We start from the raw sequence: 6,906 nt of genomic DNA on the forward strand, positions 1-6,906 counted from the left end.
AGAAATTGCCTAGAATTTCCCTAGCGCATTGCCCTCTATTTTTCTGAACTCCATGTACCTATCTAAGAGTCTCTTAAAAGGCCCTATTGTATCTGCCTCCACCACCGTCGCTGGCAGTGCATTCCATGCACCCACCACTTAAAACTATGTCCCCTTGTGTTAGCCATCTCAGCCCTGGGGAAAGCCTCTGACTATCCACATGATCAATGCCCCTCATCATCTTATACACCTCTATCAGGTCACCTGTCATCCTCCATAGCTCCAGGGAGAAAAAGCCGAGTTCACTCAACCTATTCTCATAAGACATGCTCCCCAATCCAGGCAACATCCCTGTAAATCTCCTCTGCACTCTCTCTCTGTAGTATCCACATCCTTCCTGAGGTGACCGGAATTGAACACAGTACTCCACCTGGGGTCTAACTAAGGTCTTACCTCATGACTCTTGAACTCAGTCCCATGGTTGATGAATGCCAACATGCCATACGCCTTCTTAACAACATTGTCAACCTGTGCAGCAGCTCTGAATATCCTCTGGACACCGACCCCAAGATCTCGCCAGTCCTCCACACTGCCAAGAATCTTTCAATTAATATTATATTCTGTCTTCAAGTTCGACCTACTGAATCGAACCACCTCACACTTACCTGGGTTGAACTCCATCTGCTACTTCTCAGCCCAGTTCTGCATCCTATCAATGTCCCACTGTAACCTCTGACAACCCTCCACACTTTCCACAACACTCCCAACTTTTGTGTTGTCAGCAGACTTACTAACCCACTCTTCTACTTCCTCATCCAGGTCATTTATAAAAATCACAAAGAGGAGGCGTCCCAGAATAGATCCCTGTGGAACACCACTGGTCACTGACCTCCATACAGAATGCGAACCATCCACAACCACCCTTGGCATTCTGTGGGCAAGCCAATTCTGGATCCACAAAGCAAGGTCACCTTGGATCCCATGCTTCATTACTTTCTGAATGAGCCTCGCATGGGGAACCTTATCAAATGCCTTACTGAAATCCATATAAACTACATCCACTGCTCTACCTTCCTCAATGTGTTTTGTTACAACCTCAAAAAATTCAATCAGGCTCATAAGGTGTGACCTACTCTTGACAAAGCCATGCTGGCTATCCCTAATCAGATTATAAATGCTCATAAATCCTGTCTCTCAGGATCTTCCCCAACAACTTGCCCACCAATGAAGTAAGACTCAGTGGTCTATAATTTCCTGGGTTATCTCTACTCCCTTTCTTGAACAAGGGAACAACATTTGCAACCCTCCAATCCTCTGGTACTTCTCCCGTTCCTATTGATGATGCAAAGGTCATCGGCAGAGGCTCAGAAATCTCCCCCCTCTCTTCCCACAGTAGCCTGGAGTATAGTTCATCCAGTCCCGGCAACTTATCTAACTTAATATCTTTCAAAAGTTCCAGCACATCCTCTTTCTTAATGTCTATAACTCAAGCGTTGCAGTTCACTGTAAGTCATTCCCACAATTGCCAAGGTCTTTTTCGTTAGTGAATACTGAAGCAAAGTATTCATTGAGTACCTCTGCCACCTCGTTTAGCTCCTTGCATACGTTTCCACTCTCGCTCCTGATTGGTCCTGTTCTCACACGGCTTATCCTCTTGCTCTTCACATAATTATAGAATGCCTTGGGGTTTTCCTTAATCCTGCTCACCAAGGCCTTCTCATGGCCCCTTCTAGCTTTCCTAATTTCATTAAGTTCCTTCCTAGCACCCTTGTAATTTTCTAGAGCTCTAACAGCATGTTATGGACTCCTCATTCCAGTTATTTCCTTCTCCCCCTGTTCAGTTGGGCACCTGATCTTCATTTCAAACCGGCAGCATAAAAGACTCCAGGTTACAGCTACTCGGTGCTGGACTGTCACCGATAACCAGTCACCGGAAGCCAGTCATCTCAGCAAGGCAGCTATGCTTGTCTCGGGGCCGTCGGGAATCGTGGACTCTAGTTGCTTCAGTGCCGTGGCCGCTTAGTGAATTCAGTACTTTCCGTGACCAGCTGGGTTGCCGGCCGTTTTGCCGCTACTCCAAGTAAGATCCGAATCCTGTCACTTTCATGGCCAGATTAGACTGGGTCGAGTCGAGAGCTTGCTGTCCTAATCCTCCCAGCTGAGTAGGTCCGGTCGTTGGCTGCTACTCCAAATTGGGTAATCTGTCTCCTTGTTGTCCTTGTCCTTCAAGTCCAAGCTCCAAGCTGTGTTCCAGTTCCAGGCTCTGAGTCCAGGCTGAGTCCCAGTTAAGTTCCGAGTCCATGTCAAGATCCAAGTTCTGGGTCCGAGTCCAAGTCCTTGTCCAGGTTTTACCAGTTTGTTATCCAACGTTTACGTCCATGTTGACGTTTTTGTCCTCGCTCCCTGGCCTTCCTAGTAACTATCAATAAACTGTGATCAGTTTATACTACCCTGTGTCTGTGTCTTGCAATTGGGTCTGCTCCCAATGCCCCCAGTGTAACACTGTACCTAGTTTTTTGAACCTTTCATAAGCTTTTCTTCTTAATTAGATTTTCTACATCCTTTGTACATCATGGTTCTTTTACCCTACATCAATGTTGAATCAAAATTCAATCAGGCTCGTAAGGCACGACTTACCTTTGACAAAGCCATGCTGACTATTCCTAATCATATTATGCCTCTCCAAAAGTTCATAAATCCTGCCTCTCAGGAACTTCTCCATCAACTTACTAACCACTGAATTAAGACTCACTGGTTTATAATTTCCTGGGCAATCTCTACTCCCTTTCTTGAATAAGGGAACAACATCTGCAACCTTCCAATCCTCCAGAACCTCCTCTGTCCCTACTGATGATGCTAAGATCATTGCCAGAGGCTCAGCAATCTCCTCCCTTGCTTCCCACAGTAGCCTGGGGTATATCTTGTCCAGTCCCAGCGACCTATCCAACTTGATGCTTTCCAAAAGCTCCAGCACATCCTCTTTCTTAATGTCTATTTGCTCAAGCTTTTCAGTCTGTTGTAAGTCATCGCCAAGGTCCTTTTTCATAGTGAATACTGAAGCAAAGTATTCATTAAGTACCCCTGCTATTTCCTGCAGTTCCATACACATTTTTCCACTGTCACATTTGATTGGTCATATTCTTGCATGTCTTATCCTCTTGTTCTTCATGTACTTGTAAAATGCCTTGGGGTTTCCCTTAATCCTGTTCACCAAGCCCTTCTCATGGCCCCTTCTGGCTCTCCTAATTTCATTCTTAAACTCCTTCCTGCTAGCCTCAATTTTCTAGATCTCTATCATTACCTAGTTTTTTGAACCTTTTGTAAGCTTTTCTTTTCTTCTTGACTAGATTTTCAACTGCCTTTGTACACACTGTTCCTGTACCCTCCCATCCTTTCCCTGTCTCATTGGAACGTACCTGTGCAGAACACCACACAAATATCTCCTGAACATTTGCCACATTTTTGCTGTATGTTTCCCTGAGAACATCTGCTCCCGATTTATGCTTTCAAGTTCCTGCCTGGTAGCTACATATTTTCCCTTACTCCTGTTAAACACTTTCCCAACTTGTCTGTTCCTATCCCTCTCCAATGCCATGGTAAAGGAGATAGAATTGTGATCACTATCTCCAAAATGCACTCCCACTGAGAGACCTGACACCTGACCAGTTTAATTTCCCAATACCAGATCAAGTACAGCCTCTCCTCTTGTAGGCTTATCTACATATTGTGTCACCTTCCTGTACACAACAAACTCCACCCCATCTAAACCCTTTTCTCTAGGGAGATGCCAATAAATATTGGGGAAATTAAAATCCCCCATCATGACAACCCTGTTATTACTGCACCATTCCAGAATCTGACTCTCTATCTGCTCCTTGATGTCTCTGTTACTATTGGGTGGTCAATAAAAAACATCCAGTTGAGTTTTGACCCCTTCCTGTTTCTAACTTTCACCCACAGAGACACCACCTCCTTTTCAGCAGCCGTGACACTATCTCTGATCAGCTGTGCCATGCCCCCACCTCTTTTGCCTCCCTCCCTGTCCTTTCTGAAACATCTAAAGCCTGGCAGTCTCAGTAGCCATTCCTGTCTCTGAGCCATCCAAGTGTCTGTAATGGCCACAACATCATAGCTCCAAGTACTGATCCATGCTCTAAGCTCATCTGCTTTGTTCATGACGCTTCTTACATTAAAATAGACTCATCTGAAACTATCGGTCTGAGTGTATCCCTTCTCTATCTCCTGCCTATCCTCCCTCTCACACTGCCTACAAGCTTCCTCTATTTGTGAGCCAACCACCCTTTCCTCCATCTCTTCAGTTCGGTTCCCATTTCTAGTTTTAACTCTCCGCAATAGCCTTAGCAAACCTCCCTGCCAGGATATTGATTCCCCTCGGATTCAAGTGAGTCCTTTCTGTACAGATCACAACTGGTCCCAATGATCCAGAAATCTAAATTTCTGCCCCCTGCTCCAATCCTTCACCCATGCATTTATCCTCCACCTCACTCTATTCCTATACTCTCTGTCGCATCCCGAGATTACTACCTTCGAGGTCCTGCTTCTCAGCTTCTTTTCTAACTCCCTGTAATCTGTTTTCAGGACCTCCTCCCTTTCCTTACCTATGTTGTTGTTACCAATATGTACCATGACCTCTGGCTGTAGGGTTAATCAATAGGATTTGTCCTGCAAGCGCTTGAGAGAGAGTGTGGGAAAAAGAACAGGGAGCCATTTTTTTAAGGAGAGGCTGGGATCGAAGAAGGAGAATTGAAACAGACAATGAACATAATGTGGTGAAAGGCTCACAGAGCCCACCTAGAAGGACAGATAACCGCAGTCAGAAAATCCACATGCAGACAATGGTATCACGGAAAATGTGCAGATTACCCTTAGTTAGCTAGCTAGCACACAGCATTGGAGAAAGTTCGACGCCTCTTTCCTTGGACGTGGCTTGATTGTTTATGTTTCACTTGGACTGGGTTTTCAGGCAAAGCCGTTTCAGTACTGTGAGTAAATGGAGTGAGGCAAACTGGATTGATTATGCAACAATGAGCTCCAGTGATTATGGTTGTGTTTATACACACACACACACACACACACACACACACACACACACACACACACACGGCTATATATATATATATATATATATATATATGTGTGTGTGTGTGTGTATAAACACAACCATAAAAGTTTGAATGAACCTTCTAAAGGAAAACAAAAGGAATTACTTGTATGAATACTGACACACCCATGTAAATTTACCGTTCGCATCAACTTATATTTGTGTATAAACCTCATATAAAATGGGCTTTTTCTTTATTTTGTATTATATAGTATTATTATGTTTCTTATAGTTTAGAATATTTTGCCAATACATTTTCCATCTAAGTTTATACGGGTGTGAGTTAAGTTGACGCTTCCGGTGAACGGTAAATTTACATGGGTGTGTCAGTGTTCATACAAGTAATTCCTTTTGTTTTCCTTTAGAAGGTTCATTCAAACTTTTATGGTTGTGTTTACCCGAATCATATTTACCCTGGACATGTTTATTTAATAAAAAATAACCCCTCTCTTTCACTATTTTATCATTACATTTATTCTTTGTAATTTTCTAAAAATTTAATAAATAAATAAAAATAAAAATAAAAATGACCTTATTCCTGAGCACTGTTGAGGTACCCTGCTGTTAGCAGTGATCATTAACTCTTTATGTGCCTATGGTGAGAGGGTTAAGTGAATAATGTCTCAGAGAATCTCCTTCCATGGGTTATGAAGAGCAAGAAGGCAGTGGTCAAGGTGAGCTGAGATTCTGTTGGGATTGTACAGAGCCATTGAGAGAGAGGGAAACTGGGTTTTGATGCTCCAGTGAACGACAACGTCAGTCTCTTTATGATCTCGCAGAGTTGTGCCTTCTGCAAGCTGACAGATCAGCGTTCCGACATTCCCCTCCACATTGCTGATATACGCCACAAACAGTACTGACCCATCTCTGTGGTACAAGCATCCAATCTCCCAGCGGGAACATTAGCTCTGTTCCTCTTCCTACGGAGGCAGCCCGTGGTATTGCCAGCGGTTTCTGCTTGTATCCCGCGAGCCGCCTCCTTCTTTGTGAGTCCGAATTTGGCAGGCTAGGCTGGGCTGAATGGCCTGTTCGTGTCAAAAACTTCCTAACGTTCTATCACCCAGCCAATGAACCGGTGCCTCAACCTCTGGGGCAACCTAACCTGCGGCTCAAATGTCTCACTGAAGTTCACCGAGACGATGTCGACAGCCCAGCCACTGGATCTGGGCTGCGCCAAGGGTGACGGTTACCAAGATTTAGACCCAGTGGTTACATGGAGTGCCAGAGGTTAAGTCTCCAGGTGCCTCCCTGGCAACGAAGGCTGAGGATTTGGGAGGCTCTGGCAGTGTACAATATGTTCTGATGATTGGTGTTTAATTTATTCATTGACCTGGCTGGTTATTTGTCAAGGTGGGTCAGCAACAAGGGTGACGGTGCTCTGCTCTGGTTAGGGTCTGGGACCCAGACTCAGTCCTGAGCAGATTGATCATCCAGTCTGCCTGCCAACAGTTTTAATGACACTTTAACCTCTTTTGAGAGAAACAGAAAATTACTGGAAATACTCAGCAGGTCGGGCAGCTTCTGCCCAACCCACTGAGTTTCTAGCATCCTTGTTTTTATCTCAGGTTTGGGGCATCTGCCTTAGTTGCTTTAGTTCTGTGAATCGTTATTTCGTTTAGCTGAAACGCACCAATCACTCTGTTGACATCTCTCCACGTGTTTTACCCGTCCTGCGTGTTCTTTTCTCATCTTTGGGAAAGCTTCCCCGAGTTTGTGTTTTTTTTCCCCCCGAGAGAATACTCCACTTGCATTGTCGGCGAGAAAGACGGTGAAAACTGGACGACTCCTGCCCCTGACCAGCGCCG

This window comes from Hypanus sabinus, chromosome 1 (assembly GCF_030144855.1).
Source record: "Hypanus sabinus isolate sHypSab1 chromosome 1, sHypSab1.hap1, whole genome shotgun sequence".
NCBI lineage: Eukaryota > Metazoa > Chordata > Chondrichthyes > Myliobatiformes > Dasyatidae > Hypanus > Hypanus sabinus.